Source organism: Mauremys mutica, chromosome 1 (genome assembly GCF_020497125.1).
Source record: "Mauremys mutica isolate MM-2020 ecotype Southern chromosome 1, ASM2049712v1, whole genome shotgun sequence".
NCBI lineage: Eukaryota > Metazoa > Chordata > Testudines > Geoemydidae > Mauremys > Mauremys mutica.
The window spans coordinates 197,232,896-197,252,131 of record NC_059072.1 but is presented as its reverse complement, the minus strand read 5'-3'; the positions used below and the strand labels follow the sequence as shown (position 1 = coordinate 197,252,131).

At 47.4% G+C, this 19,236-nt stretch overlaps 1 long non-coding RNA gene across 1 annotated transcript in view; it reads right to left on the bottom strand.

Moving 5' to 3' along the window:
* The window catches only part of LOC123362029, a 103,007-nt gene extending 86,847 nt beyond the window's left edge, over nucleotides 1-16,160 (bottom strand). Inside the window, exon 1 of the long non-coding RNA XR_006576318.1 lies at nucleotides 15,638-16,160. This is a non-coding gene — a long non-coding RNA (uncharacterized LOC123362029). The remainder of the gene's footprint in view (nucleotides 1-15,637) is intronic.
* Nucleotides 16,161-19,236: the final 3,076 nt, after the last annotated feature.

The following is a 19,236-nucleotide window of genomic DNA, read 5'->3' as shown; positions in this document are numbered from 1 at the left end:
TGGGACAGCAATCTTGGGCCTGGGAAACACGCACGGACTGGTGTGACCGCATAGTGCTGCAGGTCTGGGATGAATCACAGTGGCTGCGAAACTTTAGGATGTGAAAGGGAACTTTCCTTGAGCTGTGTGAGTTGCTGTCCCCTGCCCTGAAGCGCAAGGACACCCGGAGGCGAGCAGCCCTGACTGTGCAGAAGCGAGTGGCCATAGCCCTCTGGAAACTTGCAACGCCAGACAGCTACCGGTCAGTAGCGAACCACTTTGGCGTGGGCAAATCTACCGTGGGGGTTGCTGTGATGCAAGTAGCCAACGCAATCGTTGACCTACTGCTCTCAAAGGTGGTGACCCTGGGAAACGTCCAGGTCATCTTAGATGGCTTCGCCGCGATGGGATTCCCAAACTGCGGTGGGGCTATAGATGGAACTCACATCCCTATCCTGGGACCGGACCACCAGGCCAGCCAGTATATTAACCGAAAGGGCTACTTTTCAATGGTGCTGCAAGCACTGGTGGACCATAGGGGACGTTTTACCAACATCAACGTCGGATGGCCGGGCAAGGTTCATGACGCGCGTGTTTTCAGGAACTCTGGTCTGTTTAGACGCCTGCAGGAAGGTAGTTTCTTCCCGGACCACAAAATAACTGTTGGGGATGTGGAGATGCCTATACTGATCCTCGGGGACCCAGCCTACCCGCTAATGCCCTGGCTCATGAAGCCCTATACAGGCGCCATGGACAGTGACAAAGAACTCTTCAACTCCCAGCTGAGCAAATGCAGAATGGTGGTGGAGTGTGCTTTTGGACGTCTGAAGGGGAGATGGAGAAGCTTACTGACTCGCTCGGATCTCAGCGAAACCAATATCCCCATTGTTATTGCAGCTTGCTGTGTGCTCCACACTCTCTGTGAGAGCAAGGGGGAGACCTTTATGGCGGGATGGGAGGTTGAGGCAAATAGCCTGGCTGCTGATTACGCCCAGCCAGACAGCCGTGCGATTAGAAGAGCCCAGCGGGAAGCGCTGTGCATCCGGGAGGCTTTGAAAGCTAGGTTCCTCAGTGAGCAGGGTAACCTGTGACTATTAAGTTTGTTTATAGAGAAGCTGAACCTGCCCCCGTTTCTTTACCCAGCTAATGTTGACTATCCTCTGCAGTTACATACCCCGTTCCCCCCCTTCCAACGCACGCTTAAAAATAAAATACATGGAACTTTGTTAATTAACACCATTTTCTTTATTACTGATTTCGCGGTAAAGGGTTGAAACTGGGACGCAGACTGTGGTGGGTAGGGTGTGTAGTGATGTAAAGACCGCTTCTAAACTTGAGGAATGACAGGCTCCTGCTCCTAGAGCGGTCCGCAGTGGCGGACTGGTTGTTTCAATGGAGCCTGCCACGCCTCCTTTTTGGGACTCTGTGTGGGGGGGCTATGTGACTTTGTGGCGGGGGAGGATGGTTACAGATCCTCTGCTGCGTGGCTCTGTGATCCAGGATAAGGACCGCTGCATAAGATCTCTAACCGCCCACCCCCCCACAGAACATGAAAACCACCTCCCAGACTGACCAGGGTGCCTAGTGACTGCAATGTGTGTGTGACCTGCTGCTGAACCTGCCCCCATGTCTGTACCCTGGTAAAGGTGACTGTCCTGTCCAATTACCAACCCCCTTCCCCCTCTTCAAACACAGGTCTCCTCTAAAAGAACATGACGGAAACAGTAATAAAAAATCCTTTTCTGTTAATTATCAACTAGACAGTTAGGGGATGAAACTGGGACAGGGGCTTGGGTGAGGTGGGAAGGAAAGGACTTCTCAAAATTTTGGGAATGAGAGCCTTCTTGTACTTGTGCACTGTGCAGGGGTGGAGTGACAGTTTTCATGGCCCCTGCCGCCACCCCTTCTTGGTACTTTGGGTGAGGGGGGTATGGGACTTTGTGGCAGGGGAGGGCGGTTAGAGATAGACTGCAGTGGGGCTCTGTCCTCCTGCCTCCGGTCCTGCAGAACATCCACAAGGCGCCAGAGCGTGTCCGTTTGCTCCCTCATTAGTCCAAGCAGCGTTTGAGTCGCCTGCTGGTCTTCCTGCTGCCACCTGTCCTCCTGTTCGCTGTGTGAGTGCTGGTACTGCAACATGTTCTCCCTCCACTAGGTCTGCTGGGCCACCTCAGCTCAGGAGCAGCCCATAAGTTCTGAGAACATCTCGTCCCGTGTCCTTTTCTTTCGCCGCCTAATCTGCGCCAGCCTCTGTGAGGGGGATGCCGGGGTAGGTCGGGAGACAGTTGCAGCTGTGTGATGGGAAAAAGGGAACAATGAACATAGCCTAGTCTGTCTCTGTGAACAAGACCATGCACAGCACCTATCTCATGCGCACTCAGGACAAGGTCGAATTTTCAGCCTTCGCATTCAGTGCCTGGGGTCTTGCAGTGGAGATCTGGAGATCAGACAAGCGGGGCAGGACAGCAGAATCCGTGTAGCAGGCAGACCTGGTAAGCCGTAGACTTTTGGCTGCTTAAAACTTAATTTATAGCAGTGCCCTCCTTTCATGGTCAAAGCAATGCTCCTACCGTTGGCCAGTTCCTGCTGCCGGCAATCCGGAAAGCATGAACTCTGCCCCGTCCCGCCTCCACCGCGTGGCTGTAAACCACCGGTTACAGTTATGTAAAGGAACAGGCAAGCAGTCCCAATACTAACATTCCCCTAATTCAAAGCAGGTCACCATGAGCGACATCACCCTGCTGAGGATCAGTGACACAGATAAAGACCGCATGCTGCGTCAAAGCCAGCAAAAACCAGGGCCCTATGACGCCATGCTCTGCGAGGAAATGATACCAGAGTACCTGAGGATAGCCTGGCGCAGAAAAGTGTGCTACCACGGAGGACGCAATAAGGCCGCTCTCCCCAGGAACCTCATGTGGAGGCTTTTCGATTACCTCCAGGAGAGCTTCGTGGAGATCTCCCAAGATGATTTCTGTTCTATCCCCGTTCATATTGACCTTCTTTTCCATTGTTAATATTCCTGTTCTGTTCAAAATAAATGTTTACATGTTTAAAGCACTTACCGACTGATCCTTCCCCTGATTCAGGGCCTGGGTTAACGGCTGGGGAGGGTTGGTAGGGGATCTCCGTGAGGGTGATGAAGAGATCCTGGCTGTCGGGGAAATCAGCATTGTAAGCGCTGTCGACTGCCTCGTCCTCCTCATCTCCTTCCTCATCTTCCCCGTCCGCGAACATCTTCGAGGAACCGGCCGTCGACACTATCCCATCCTCAGAATCCACGGTCAGTGGTGGGGTAGTGGTGGCGGCCGCACCGAGAATGGCATGCAGTGCCTCGTAGAAGCGGCATGTCTGGGGCTGGGATCCGGAGTGTCCGTTTGCCGCTTTGGTCTTCTGGTAGCCTTGTCTCTGCTCCTTGATTTTCACGCGGCACTGCGTTGTATCCCGGCTGTATCCTCTCTCTGTCATGGCTTTGGAGACCTTCTCGTAGATCTTTGCATTCCCTTTTTTGGAGCGCAGCTCCGAAAGCACAGACTCATCGCCCCACACAGCGATCAGATCCAAGACTTCCCAATCAGTCCATGCTGGGGCCCTCTTTCTATTCTGAGATTGCATGGACACCTCTGCTGGAGAGCTCTGCATCGTTGCCAGTGCTGCTGAGTCCTCGCCACGATGTCCAAACAGGAAATGAGATTCAAACTGGCCAGACAGGAAAAGGAATTCAAATTTTCCCGGGGCTTTTCCTGTGTGGCTGGTCAGAGCATCCGAGCTCAGACTGCTGTCCAGAGCGTCAACAGAGTGGTGCACTGTGGGATAGCTCCCGGAGCTATTAGCGTCGAATTCCATCCACACCTACCCTAATTCGACATGGCCATGTCGAATTTAGCGCTACTCCCCTCGTCGGGGAGGAGTACAGAAATCGAACTAAAGAGACCTGTATGTTGAACTAAATAGCTTCGTTGTGTGGATGGGTGCAGGGTTAATTCGATTTAACGCTGCTAAATTCGACATAACCTCCTAGTGTAGACCAGGCCTAAATCCTCTTCAGTGATCTGAGCACTATATCACATGGTTTATTTTCACACTGCATGCACAATGAGTTATGCCCATTTTGCCTTTATTTAACTTTAAGTGTCTGATAAGGCAGCCCCCTGAGGAAATAAATTAAGTTGTCTGAGGTAAACAGGTGATGGCCGTTAGCCTACAACTGACCTATGCTGAGCACCTTTGTTGCTGCTCTATAGGAGGAATAGTGTTGTAAGAAACTCAGGACTCTTGAGCATGTACAGGAAGTGTGGCCTGGAGAATCTATGCTTAGAGCACAAGCTTGGCAGAGGCCATTTTTAAAAGGAGGAGGAGCTTGTTTGCCAGGGCCAGGTGTGACACTGATCCAGAAAGGGTTAAGCAACTTGCAGGCTAAGTGACCCAAATTCTACCTTTAAAGATAAACTATGAAAGTATTTAAATGATTAGAGCACTTCCTTATAAATAGCTAGCAAAGCCATGTTAGATAGATGAGAGCTTTGAGATATAGACTTCTATTGTTAAAGAATTGGAAAAAAGAATGATTGTAGTAGTCTATATTTACCTATATCTTGTTAGAGGTTAACAATGTAATCAGACTGCTCCTGTCACTATATTCTGTGAAGTCAGAGATCAAAAGGAGGCATTAATGTTTAGATAAACTGTGACTGTAGTAATATCATTGACTTTATTTCTCTTGGAAGTTTGTGGTAAACTACCTGTAAATGGCAGGAGATGGGCAGTTGCCTTATGTTAATCCATGCAGCTAATCATCAGTGGTGCTTAGGAAAAAGGATGTTACTTCAAAACCACGGTTCTTCACCCAAGGAATGCCTGCTGTCAAGGGGCCCTGATGCTGTTATTTCAGAGCTGCTTACACTTCATCAGGGGAAGTTTGAGTTTCAAACCTGAGGTCTTCAGTTGCATTATGGATCAGCCCAATATTGGATTATAACCTGATGAACTGATTATGGAAAGGACTCTGCAACTCTGGAGCTCACCATCTCTACTATGAAACTAACGTAAGAACTTTATTCATATCTGTTTGTATAATGATCTTTTAACAAATACATTTTTTTAAAAAAATCTTAGTTTAGTTAATAAGAATTGGCTGTAAGTATGTATTTGGGCAAGATCAGATATATTCATTGACCTGGGGGGTAATGTGTCCAATCCTTTGGGATTGATGGAACTTTTTATATGATGAACAAGATTTTCAGTAATCCTCATCGTATTTGACTCATCTGTTGGGGGTGGGGAGCAAAGGCTCAACGCTGGGTTGATTTAAGAGAACTATATTTCTGGCTTCTGGGTAACTAGTAAGAAGCTATTGTAGAAGCAGTTTTGTCGTTGACTTGGCAAATCTAAATATTAGAATAACCACTTGTTTTGGTGATTGTCTGCCCAATTCTTTGCCGTTTGCCTTAATTGAGCAATCTCAGCATGCCCCACTCCCTCTAGGACCCTGGTCACACCAGGTGACATCAGAAGGTGACAAAGTTATAAACTTGACACTCCTCCTTCCACTGAGGTGGGGCATCGGGTAATAGGACTCCTGGTATGAACAGTTTCAGTAGCCAATGTCTGACCTGATAGCTTGCTTAAAAAGGTCTTCAGTGGTCTAGATCATTCTAGGAGACATGCAGAGCAGGATACACAGTGTCATTCTAGCGAGGAATGGGAAGGCAGTATGTTTGGTTGGCTGAATTGTCCAGCCCTGATCTGATTATTCTGAGAAAAGCCAGGTTGCAAATCACAGCCTCATTCTCCAAACCAAGTACGATCAATGTTCTCTATCTTTTTCCTGGGTATGGAATGAGCTCAAGTTTAGAACCCATGAATAGTCTTCCTCCCCACCCCACTCTCTCCTTTCAGCACTTCCCTTTTTCATTTCTTCCCTTGTGTCTCATACTTCACTATTTACATTCATTATTGTCTGCTCTCTCACTGCTTTCATTGTTTGCTTCACTATATGTCCCCATTTCCTCTCCCCCCACCCTCCATGATAAAAGTGATGGGAGGGAGGGAGAGGAAAAGGAAGAGGGGAAAAGAGTAAAGGAGAAACAGGGACTTTGAGGGCTTCTCAAATAGCATGAGAGGCAGGATGATCTGGATAACTAAATTTGGGGCTAGAACAATGGACTTCTGCACCCTAATGCTCACATAGTAACACCCTTTGGTTGTTTTAGACAAATTACTTAATCCATCTGTCTTAGTTTCCCCGATTGCAAAACTGGGTTAGTGCTACTTACCCACCATATAGAGGTGATGTATACACTTTACAAATGTGAATAGATTTACACAAGTGCTACAATTCACACTTATTCCAGTCCTGCCATTGACACCACAGCTAGGATCACAGGCCTATTATGAAACCTTGTACAAACAGGTAGTAAGAGACAATCCCTGCCCTGAAGAACCTACCATCTAAATCATAGGGTGGGGGGAGAAATGGGTAAATCACTTCACTTCTAAGATCACTTCATCTTAGTGGCAGAGACAGGAATAGAGCCCAGGTCCCTAGAGCTCAGTGCTCTAGCCATTAACTATACTGCCATAGTTCTAAAAGAAAACTGGGAGAATCCTGCATATTTGGCTAATTGTCCTTTGCCAAACTTTCTAAAATGCTAGTAACTATGTCCAGGCCCCCAAGAAACACAGGTGCACTCTTTGTACCTGCAACAGGAGAAGAAGATAGTGGGCCCCTCCAAAATACTCTTCCCTTATCCATAAAATTAGTTATCTTTAGGTCTATCCTAAGGATTAATCTCACTAGTTCTCCTCCAAACCAGCCAGGCCTGTGCATAGTGCCAGGTCATCCGTAACAGGGGGAAGAGAAGAAAGGAGGAAGGATAACAAGGGAAAAGCAGGGAGATGAGATAAAGGCCTTTGTGGATACAATCCGTGCCTCTTAATCATTGTAAGACTCTTAGGCCTGGTCTACACTAAGAAGGGGGTTCGAATTAGGGTACGCAAATTCAGCTACGTGAATAGCGTAGCTGAATTCGAAGTACCCTAATTCGAACAACTCACCCGTCCAGACGCGGTGGGGTCGAACTAGATCAGACGCGATAGTTCGAACTCCAAAAAGTCGAACTCTCCGCGTCGAACCGGCAGGTAAGTGTAGACGTACCCTTAGATACTATATGTCCATTTCACTTTTGCCCTGCATCTTGTGAAGCCATTTACAATAGTGTAAAATGCAACCACTTAAGCACGAGGTGTTCCCTGGACTTCAAGGTCTCCAAGGGACTTCAGGGTGCAGGGTAATGGTGGAACACTAACTTAGCTATACATTTCATATTAGTAGATTTTCCTTCCTAAAAAAGAAACAGGCATTGCCATATTGGCTCAGACCTGAGGCCCCTCTAGTCCAGAATCTGACAGTGCCCTTTACCAGAGGATTTACACAGAGCTATAAGAACCCAGGAGTAGGCGGGTGAAGAGAATGTGCTCCTCCTCACATTAGAGCTCATCCTGATCTAATAGTTAGAGGTTTAAACCCTGAAATGTGACATTTCATATCCCTTCAACATTGTCATCCAGAGTTAGAATAATTAATGATGCTCTTGATACTCATAAAATGTCCAGTCCCTTTTTAATTGTGTTAAATTCTTGGTCTCAATGAGTTCCACAGTTTAGTTACACATTGTGTGAAAAAGTATTTCCTTTTAGCAGTTTTAATTTCCTACCTTTCAGTTTCATTAATGTCACCATTACTTTGCAGGCTCCCTGATTCTGCTGTAAAGAATCACTTGTTTGTTTTTGTTTTTTTTTTAAACCCTTAGCTATTCACTCCATTTTGGCCCTTCTAATTTCCTTCTTACATGCTGCCTGCTGTAAAATTTACACTCCTGTTTATTGGCTTCACTAGGATCAGCTTTAAAAAAAAATGAAGTGTTTGTTTGGCTTGAATATGGCCATTTAGCCATATTGGGTTACACATTGTTCCTACTTCCCTTTATGTTCAGCAAGGCTATTATAGTTTGGGTTCTTTAAGTCAAATCCATGCTACCTTTAAGAATTTTACTGTTGTTACTTGGGGCTTCCTTTTACTTTACTTACTTTGACCAACCTTCTCATTTTACTGAAATCTCCCCTTCTAAAGTTGAGTGTCACTGAGTCACTTTTTGGTCCCCCCACCTGCTCCTTGGATATTGAACCCAGTTATCCTGTGGTCACTATTACTTAGTGGTAGTTCAAGATTATTTAGCAGATTTCACAACCTTTAAGGCTGACAGGGGGCTGCCACGTGAAGGCTCCTGTTAAGCCAGGCATCAGGATTGCATCCACCTATAAAATGGAAGAAAATTTTATAGAGCTCTACAGGAACGCCTCACAACCTTGTAGTTCTGTTCCTGAAAAATGCAACTTTAAGCAAACAAACAACTTTAAGCGACTCCAATTTCCCCATAAGAAATAATGTAAATCAGGGGGATAGGGTCCAGGGAAATTTCTCTCACCAGACAAAAGACTAATACACACACACAGTCTAAGTTTTAAACAATTTAATAGTGGTACACAGTGATGATGATTGTGTAGCTTGGTTGAGGTGGAGGAGTCAGAGGGTGGGATATTTCCCAGGGAATAATGAACTAGCAATTGACTGAGCCCTCAGGGGTTAACTCTCAACACTCTACAAGGCAGCAGGAAAGGAGGGAGGTCAGACAGACACCCTGTGTGTGAGAAAAAAAATGCTTATTTCCCCTTTAAGTAGCTGACCCCAGGCTTAAGTACACCGCCTTGTTAATTAAATCAGCTTGCTGAGACTTGAGACCCGCAGCTACTGCCTAGCAGCTCCTTCCCTCCACTGTGTGTCCTGCCGCTCTATGGAAGGTGGGGTAAGCAGGGTCCAGGAGCAGGGGGAAGGGGGGAGACACCCTGACATTAGCCTCCCTTTTCCCCCCTCCTAACCCTGCACATCAAGCAGGAGTCTCTGGGAGCAGCTCCAAGGCAGAGGGCAGGAGCAGCACATGGCAGTGGGGGGGAGGGACAGCTGCTGCACAGGGAACTTGGAGGAGTGGGGAGCTAATAGGGGGAGCTGCTGGTCCACCCTGATTCCAAGCCCCACCAGCTAGCTGCAACGAGCTGCTCTTCCTGCAAGCAGTGGACAAAACAGGCAGCTGCCAAACAATGTTAGAAGGGAGCATTTCACAACTTTAAACGAGCACGGTCCCTAATTGATCAGCAACTTACCATCAAAACAGCGTTAACCAGGACGACTAAGTGAGGAGTTCCTGTACAAGATCTCCTAAACATCTGCAAGCCACCAAAAATATTTTAATTTGACCGACCTGCCTGTACAACAAGATGTGCCACGCATCATGTTGGGCAATTTCAACAGAGAACAAGGACGATGGAAACTTGGCTGAGATGTGGGCAGCTGAGCCTGATTCATGACCCAAAGCTACCTGGTTCTTTTAACTGTGGCTGGTGGAAGAATGGGTACAATGCTGACCTAGCCTTTGTTAGCACTAGGCTAGATCACAGCTGTAGAACATTTGTGCTAGACCCAGTTCCAAGATTGCAATGCCACCCTTTTAGAATGGAGGGAAATTCTGCTTTCCCTGTGTCATTCTGATGTCGCTTCAACTTCAAGAGAACAAATTGATCAGCATTCTCCAAAGATCTTGACCTAGCTGTCAGTTCAATAGGACTGATACCCGAGAACTACAGCCACATTGTCAACACTGTAAGTCTATCTGCTTGGAGAAACACCTCATGGATGTCAAAAATGATATACCCCTGGGCTAACACTCCAGTCAGCCATAGTGTATGAGGCATGCAAGCAAAGATTCCAAGATGACCTCTTTCAAGATGATAGTAGTTGCTGATGAACATCTAGCAGAGCTTGACAGAATCCATGGATATGACCCACGACAGCAAAATCTAGGTAGACTCTGACAATGCCAAGATGAGCAATCATTTCAATATCTTTGCTGACCAGATTGCCCATCAAATGCTATTCAATGGGAAGGTTAAGCAGACCACTACCAACTGGTCACTTCGTCAAATACCCCCTGGATACATCCAGTAATCTAGGTCTTGCAACCAACTCTTCCATGGAGAAGGGAGAGACCAGTATCAATGCCTTGAAAACAGGGAAAGCAGCAGGCCTAGAGGACATCTGAATGGATATCAAAAATTTCAGCCCACAGGTGTAAGTGGCTCCTAAGTATGTCAAATACCTCAGCTTGTTGCCAGATTTTCGGTACCTTGAGCTGGATGAGACTGGTAAGGCCCTTTTGAAGCCTGGTAAGGAACCATCTGACCCAAAACATTACCAACCTCTCATTCCTTTGTGATATTTTAAAATTGTTTGAGCAGCTACTGTTATATCACCTGACAGCAGTTATTGAACCACTTCTTATCAATGAAGAGACTGGGTTTCACTTGGTTCAGTCATGCACTGAGCAGCTTCTGAATTTGACACAAAGATGGATACGAAAAGGGATTGATTATGGGAGCGGCATTTGGCTATATCATAGGTGGCTGAAAGAACAACAATTATTGTGGGCTCTCTGCCAAGGTACTAATGGTAATGAAAAAACATCATAGCTAATAGTACCATAATGGAGAGGAGGAGGAGGAGACCCTTCGTTAAGTTTTGTGGCAAATGAAGCAGATGGTGACAATAGAAGAATGGCCTCTCACAAGGTACACCTTAGCACCTGCATTACTCAACTGCTACACAAAGGACCAGCCAAGCTGCCCTCACCACAAGATGCTTTACCTACGCAGATAATCTGTGCATCACCATACAGCACAAGAAGTCTGGCATATTAGAGAATACCCCGATGAATGCACTTAATACCCGAGACAAGTACTATGTAGCCAACCAAGTACGTGCAAAGCCAAAGACAAGTCAGTGCATTCCATCTCAAAAACAAAGGCCAAATGTGATCTTAAATCCTGTATACCCCAGTGTTAATCTCAAACACCCTCTCCTTTAGAGCCCACATTGAGAAAACTAAAGCCAAGGTTAGCACACAAACATTCTCAGCAAGCTGGTTACATCAAAGAGGGGTGCAGACCCGTCCACTCTGATCAACAGCACTAGCATTTTGCTACTCCTCTGCAGAATATGCCTGTGCAGTATGGGCATGATCCCTTCACACAAAGAAACTAGACCCTGTACTTAACACTGCCTGCCACTATACTACAGTTTGCCTTAAGCCTACTCACATCAACCGCCTCTACATCCTTGCAGGTTTTGCTCCTCCTGACGGATCTGGAAATTGCTCATAGAGTCAAACTCACAAGGCAGTGCACTGATCCAAGACGTCCGCTATAACATCGACGCTGAGTCAACTGAAGTCATGATAAAGTTTTCTGGACACCATTAAACCTCTAACATTGAACCCTTGTCCATATGGGTGACAGTTATGGCAAACAAGAGTACAGAACAACCCTGTAGCCTGTGCACTCTAGCTCCTACCAGCGAGCACCTACCTTCAAGTGCTGATCAGCCCTGAACTATATGGCATTGCCTAAATCAACTCTGCACTGGAGATGGCCAGTCTAGAGATAGAATGATCAAGTGGGGCTACATCACTGGCCTCAGTAACTGTGACTGAGCCAGAGAGCCTCAAAAATGAAATATTTCCTGTGAGGTCAGCTGCTTGAGTGCAAATGCTTTTCCAGCAACCTGGCAGACTGCAATGATCAGGCAACTGCATGCACACTGATGTGGCAGGAAGCAGTATGAGAATACAACAAGAACCATTGCTTAGTGGCTCGGCTACTGTCACTTCTTAAGTTAGCTCATGTGTGTTCAGACTAACCTGAGAATAGCCTTTTCTTCTAGGTGTAGGGCCCTACCAAATTCAGAGTCCATTTTGATCAATTTCATGGTCATAGGATTTTTTAAAGCATAAATGTCATGATTTCAGCTATTTAAATCTGAAATTTCATGGTATGGTAATTGTAGGGGTCCTGACCAAACAAGGAGTTGTGGGAGAGTCACAAGGTTATTGTAGGGGGGGTTGTGGTACTGCTCCCCTTACTTCTGCGGGCAGTGGTGCCGCCACCTTCAGAGCTGGGCAGCTGGAGAGAGGCAGCAGCTGGCTGGGGTCCCAGCTGTGAAGGCAGAGCCACCACCAACACAGAAGAAAGAATGGCATGGTATGGTATTGCTACCCTTACTTCTGTACTGCTGCCTTCAGAGCTCGGCCCTCAGTCAGCAGCCACCACCATCCAGCCGCCCAGCTCTGAAGGCAGCAGCACAGAAGTAAGGGTGGCCTGGTATGGTATTGCCACCCCTACTTCTGCTGGCAGAGCACTGCCTTCAGAGCTGGGTGCCTTGCCAATAGCCACCACCCTACAGCCACCCAGCTCTGAAGGCAGTGGAAAAGTAAGGGTGGCAATACCACAACCCCCTCCCGATAAAATAACCCTGCGACCCCCTGTAACTCCCTTTTGTGTCAGGACCCCCAATTTGAGAGAAACACTAGTCCCTCCTGTTAAATCTGCATTGTATAGGGTAAAAGCACACAAGACTAGATTTTACAGGGGAGACTAGATTTCGTGGTCTGTAACATGTTTTTCATGGTCATGAATTTGGTAGGGCCCTACCTATATGCTTTAAATGATTGCTTCTTGGAACAGCTAGTTCTAAAGTGTCAAGAAATTGGTTCTCTAAACTTTGTCCCATTGTGAGGTTTGGCCAGTTCATATAGGGATAATTGAAGTCTCCCAGTATCATCATGTGTTAGATTTTGCTGCCTCTGATGTCTCTCACTGTGCGCCCAATTTTCTTTTCTTGGTCTTGAGGCTGGTAGCCTAACCCTGATAACACATTTGTGTTCTTACAGTTTAAAATCTGTATCAATCTAAATTCCACCATATGGGTCCTCTCCACTCAATTTTATCTTGTATCTAGAGAATTCCATAGAATCTAGCACTGCTCCCCCACTTTTTCAGCCTAGAGTATCTTTCCTGTACAGTCTAACAGGTATTACCAGATCTCAATGGTTCTCAGCCTACTTACCATTGTGGGCCAGATACGCAGCTCTGTGTTGTGGGTTATAGCCACACAATATAGATATACAATAAATGTATGTAGGGTGACCAGATGTCCCGATTTTATAGGGACAGTCCCAATTTTGGGGTCTTTTCTTATATAGGTTATTACCCTCCACCCCCAGCCCAATTTTTCACATTAGCTGTCTGGTCACCTTAAGTGTATGACCCTAAGAACATCACATGGGCCACAACTGTGTGCTGACTGGGCCGCATGTTGGAAACCACTGCCATATCCTATTTTTTTTTTTTAATCATTCCACCACATTTCTGTAATGCCTGTTATATCAAGGTTCTTCTTCCATTGCCAGGCACTCTAGCTCACGTGGTTTTGCTTTTAAACTACTTCCATTAGTGGTACATTGACAACTGTGTTGAAATTATGAGGAGGGGGATGTCCTGGTTCTGCTTGCAGACAGGGGGCTCTATAGGAAGTGTATTATTCAGGCCTAGCAGAAGTCAGTTGGCAGCCATCCTAGAGCAAGGCAGGTTGAGTAGTGACTGTTTGAGAGAACCCGACTTTGTGTGTCTCTGGTTTTGGTCTTTTTGTTTTCATTCTGAATGAAAATAAAGTAGTACTACATTTCACCCTGCCAGCAAGAGTATTTTTTGTTCTTAATCTAACTTTTGTTTGTAGGCTGTGAACATAACAGCATTTGTACATAGACCTTTACTGTTTTTATTCTCAATGAGTTGTTTTTATTTAACTCCTTGATCAGACACTGCTGATTTTGCAGAATTTACCCCTACTTCTGCACTGCCTTCAGAGCTGGTCAGCCAGAGAGCAATTGCTGTTGGCCAGGTGCCCAGCTCTGAAGGCAGTGCCCCACCAGAAGCAGCACAGAATTAAGGGTGACAATACCATACCATGCCATCCTTACTTCTGCACTGCTGCTGGCAGCAGCTGTCTTCAGAACTGAGCTCCTTAACAGCAGCTGCCGCTCTCCAGTCATCCATCTCTGAGAGCAGCACCAGCAGCACAGAAGCAAGGGTAGCAATACTGCACCCCCCTCACAATAACCTTGAGACACCCCCCCCCAAAAAAAAACACCCCACCACTCTTAAGTCAGGACCCCTTCAGTTACAGCACCATGAAATTTCAGATTTAAATAGTTGAAATAATGAAATCTATCATTTTAAAAATCCTATGACCATGAAATTGACCAAAATTGGCTGTAAATTTGGTAGGGCCCTACTCATGTGCCGCCCCCACCCCCCAAATGCCAGCTCTACAGATGGGCCAGGTGTGTTCAACCCCTATCACAGGGCCCACTCACAGGGAGTGGCACCTCCTACTGGCCATCCCGAGGATTAGCTTTGCCCCCTTACGCTCTCCCTCCAGCCTTGTCTTGCAGCTGCCACACTCACTTCCAGGTTTGTGGCTTCTTCTCTGGGGCTTGGTCCTCTGGACCAAAGTCCTCTCCTTGCAGGGAATGTAGTCTTTCCAGGCCTGCTGGCTAGCACCTCCAATGCCCTTGTCACTTCCCAGTGGCTGGTAGGGGAACTCAGGCATGCCCGCTACACTGGCTCCAGCCCAGGGACCCTATAACAAGCAGCCACAGTCCCACCTCTTGCTACTGTTTCCCTGGGCTTCTTCCTACATATCAGGCTCCCCCCTCTCAATGAGTGGCTGCAGCCTCCTTCCCTGCAGCTTTTCCCAGCAACAAAATCCCCCTTTCTGTAGCTAGCTTCCTAGCTTTATACAGGCTCTGCTTGTTCCTGCACAGGTGACCCTGTTCCCAATCACTGGCCTTCTCATAACCTGTTTCCCCTGTTTGCAGTCCAGTTAGATGATTGGGCCCACCTGGCCCAATTCAGCTCTTGCAGGGAGCTGTATGCTGAGTGAATCCCCCCCACCCCAAGACTGCAACCCAGGGGTGAGCAGGTATTCTCTAAATCACCTACCCCACGCCTGGACTTTCAGGTCATCCCTTTCTTGTCTTAGGTCCCTGACCATGAGCCACAGCCTGTCCTGTTCCTCCATTGCATCTCTATACTTTTCTGCCAGTGTCTGGGTCCCCACAGTAGCCTTCTTCAGCTCTGTGGTCATGCCTGTTTCCAGCTGGGCCCTCTCTAGCCTAATCAATCAATTTATCTTGGAGCCCTTTTTTCTGTCTCATTGGCATCCTTGCCTTCCCCTTTGCTACTACACCCTCTCTTAAGAGGGTAATGCCTTTTTATATAGCCAGCCTCCAAGCACCTAAAGCAATCTCTCCTTTGCTGTGGCAGTAGGCTTCTTTTTGGCTTTCTCCTGTCTAGCCCCGTCCCCTGGGCTAGTCTTCCCCTCACAGCTCATATACAGGCATCCCTTCCGTAGGTGCCCCTGCTGACCACAAGCAAAACACACCCCTCTTTTTCCTGTTCTCCCCACAGGATGGATTCTTTGGGGCTTGCTTCATTTCTAGCTAAGTAAAGCTGCTCTCCCCGAAACCAGTAGGGGCACTCCCTTTTCAGGAGTCTTCATTCCCCACAGATGTAACACTCCTGTAGTCTTTCCTACTCTCCTTGTATCAGGATCACTGCCTTACACAGTGTTTCCAGTGTCTCAGGACCTCCCTGCATGTCAAGGGTAACCATTTGTCCACATTCTCCACCACATATCATGGGGTCTACTCACCACAAGCAGCGCCTCCTTCTGGCCACCCTGGAGATTAGTCCTGCCAGCTTGCACTCGCTCTGTAGTATTTTCTTCTTCCTATTTTGTCTCACTCTGTAGCCCCACTCGCTTCCAGGTTCTGCAGCAGCTTCTTTTTGGCTTGGCCCTCTGGCTCAGTTACTAAAGGCCTCTCCTGCCAGGGAATTCACAGTCTTTCCAGAAATGTTAGCTGGCTGGCACCTCCACTGCCCTTGCCATTCCCCAGTGGCCACTAGGGGAACCCAGGTCTACCCTCTACACTAGGTTCCAGCCCAGGGACTCCATAATAAGGAGCCACAGTCCTTGTACACTCCTACTGCTTGCTGTTTTCCTGGGCTTCTTCCTGCATTCCTCATCCCCCCCTCCCTCTGGGTTTAGCAGCTACCAACTTCCTCCATGCAAGAAGTGACTACATCCCTACAGCCTTTCATAATAGTAGCCTCCTTCCTGCAGCCAGCTCCCTGGCTTTAGACAAGCCCTGCTTGTTCCTGCACAGGTGAGCCTGTTCCCAATCAGTGGCCTCCACCTAGCCTAAGGCTCCCCTGCTTGCAGCCTAATGAGCTGATTAGGCCCACCTGGCCTAATTCAGCTCTCGCAGGGCTAATGTGGGCAATCCATCCCATCACTACAGAACCTGGCTCTTGAGAGCAAACTGCAGAGCCTTACTTATTTAAGTGACCCCCCACCCTTCAATCCCTGGTGTTGGACAAGATGCTGGCTGTAAAATTATCACTTGACAAGATAGGGTTGCTAGGTGTCTGGTTTTGGACTGGAACACCCGGTTGAAAAGTGACCCTGGCAACTCTAGTCAGAACCACTGACCAGGCTGTTAAAGGTTCAGTTGGTAGTGCAGAAGGGCTAAGGCAAACTCCCTGGCTCTGTACAGCTCCCAAAAGTGGTCAGCATAGCCCTGGAGCCCCTAGGCATAGGGGCAATCAGGGAAGCTCCATATGCTACCCCCACCTCCAGCACCGGCTCCACAGCGCTGATTGGCTGAGAACCTTGGCCCATGGGAGCTGTGGAGGTGGTGCCTGTGGGCAACATGCACCATGCTAAGGTCCCTGGCTGTACCTCCATCTAGAAACAGTGAGAAGCCAGGGCAGGCAGGGAACCTGCTTTAGCCCCACTGCGCTGCTAAGACCTGCCTGAGGTAAGCGCCACCTGGACAGAACTGGCACCCCAACCCCTGCCACAGGTCAGAACCCCATCCTGCACCCTAACTCCCTCCCAGACCCTGAACCTCCTACCCCAGGTTAGAACCCCCTCCTACAACCCAACCCCCTAACCCAGCCCTGAGCCCCTCACAGAGCCCGCACCCCAACCTCCTACCCCAGCCAAGAGCCCCCTCCTGCACCCCAAACCCCTCATCTCCAGCCCCACCCCTGAGTCTGCACTTCTGGCTAGAATCTGCACCCCAACTCCCTGCCCTAGCCCAGAGCCCCCCCATACCCATCATTTCTGGCCCCACCCCAGAGCCCACACCCTCAGCTGGAGCCCTCACTCCCCCCACACTCCGACCCCTTGCCCAGCCCAGTGAAAGTGAGTGATGGTGGGGGAGAGTGAGCAACAGAGGGAGGGGCAGGGCCTCGGAAAAGGGGCAGGACCTCAGGGCAGGGGTGTTCAGTTTTGTGCGATTAGAAAGTTGGCAACCCTATGATCAATGCCTATATATTTAAAACCAATATTTTGCATCATTCCAGTTGACCCGTTAGAGCTAAAGTGGCTTTTTCAACAAAAAGATGCCAAAGTAATAATTTTACAACATAGGGGGTCATGACTCTGTACATAGCCCTTTAATAGCTGCAATTAATAGTTTAAAGAAGAAAATGATAGCACACGGGGCGGGGGGAAGCCAAATGCATAAGAATTCCCTGAAGGGTCTCACTCAATATTGGGTGGGTTGGAGTGAAACAACAGCAGGTCACTTTATGAAAAAACTCTAGGTTTTTTGTTTTTGGCATCCATGGCTAACACAGGCACTGATCCTGCTAACATGTAAGCATGATTTTGACAAGGTATAAAAGTGCTCCGGTGTGTAAGGGGTCACCTGATTCCTATTGTATGGCTGATCTGGGCAGAGTTATAAAAGGAAAGACATTGGTGCAAAGGAGGCTATCCTGGGGGGAGGGCAGTATGTCCTCTCTCCTCCCAGCTGGCTGAATTTAGAAGTGCCTCAAGTGATTAACCACCAGAAGTTTGAGTTTATTTTGATTTTGGGGTTTTGTTTGGGGGTGTGTGTGAAATGGAGCATGAAGTTATGGTATACTCCAACACAGGGGCAAAGTATGGGGTGGCATGTGGGGTCTTGTGCCCCCCTCCCCAGCCAATGTGCTGCTTGGCTTGTACTGAGTATGCTCAGTAACACTGCTGAAGCAGGCTGCCCTCCCCATTACCAGCAGGCACAGGTCATCTGTGTTCCAACATGAGGAATATTTGTAGGATCAGGCCCTAGGTCTCACACCCAACATAATAGACAAGCAGTCTATCTTGATTAATGTGCTGTCTGGTTTTATTGCTTACTTCCATCAGACCCCTATTTTCAGAGTTTTATAACCTAGTATTAAACATTTTCTGTGGGCTGATTTTAAGATTGGAAATTTATTTCTTTTAAATTGCTCAAATTCCTTTTTAAGAAAAAAGAAACCTGGAGAAAACACTTTTTGGGGAAAATGCAGCTTGGGGCTTGATCCTGCACTACTGAAATCAATAGGAGCAATGTCACTGACTTCCATGGTGGTAGGATTAAGCACAATTTAACTTTAAGCTTAACTTCACTGGAACTCATGCACATGGTTAAAGTTAAGCATCAGCTTAAGTGCTTTCCTGCATAAGGATGTTTTCCTGAATTGGGGCCTTATTGTTTCATGTGGACTAAGGTCTGGTGGCATTTTCATGAAAGTCAAAGAAATTACTCTCTAAAAAGTAGAATCTGTCATTGAAGATAAATATCCTAATAGCTAAAGAATTTCCCATGTATCTAGGATTTGGTTTCAAATCATTGAATGCCCCAAATAATTAGAAAGGCTCATCTGATATCAGTGGAACATTTGTATTCCTGTAGGAACTTTACACTTCTCAAGCACTAAGGGGGTTGGAAGACCGCCCCCGGATTTAGAGCGGCTGAAGTGGTTCCCACCCCCCCACACTCGATCAGGAGACACACAGATTAAGCGCCGACCAGGTGTGTACCACTGGAACACGCAATGCATAGAGTACCAATCAGGGGAAGGGGCGAGGAGTTGGATTGAGGTTGCACATGCGCATAATAGAATGATTTATGTAACCATTATAATAAAAGGACGTGGAAAACCCCCGCTTGGGGCGCTCCACCGGAACAGACTGACGGACTTGGCTTCATTTATTGCTACATATTCCCTCCCATTTCATTTGCAATTAATGAAGCATTTGTAATGAGCCCAAAGCTCTGCTTCACAGAATGCATCACATTATGTCTAATGAAGCCTCAATTATTAACTTTACTCTGGCTTCTAATGTTTAAAATAACCCATAGATTAGTGACAATCATTTGAATTATTTAGTAAATGCAAGACTGTGGTGCCAGACTCCGAGTTCATTACTTC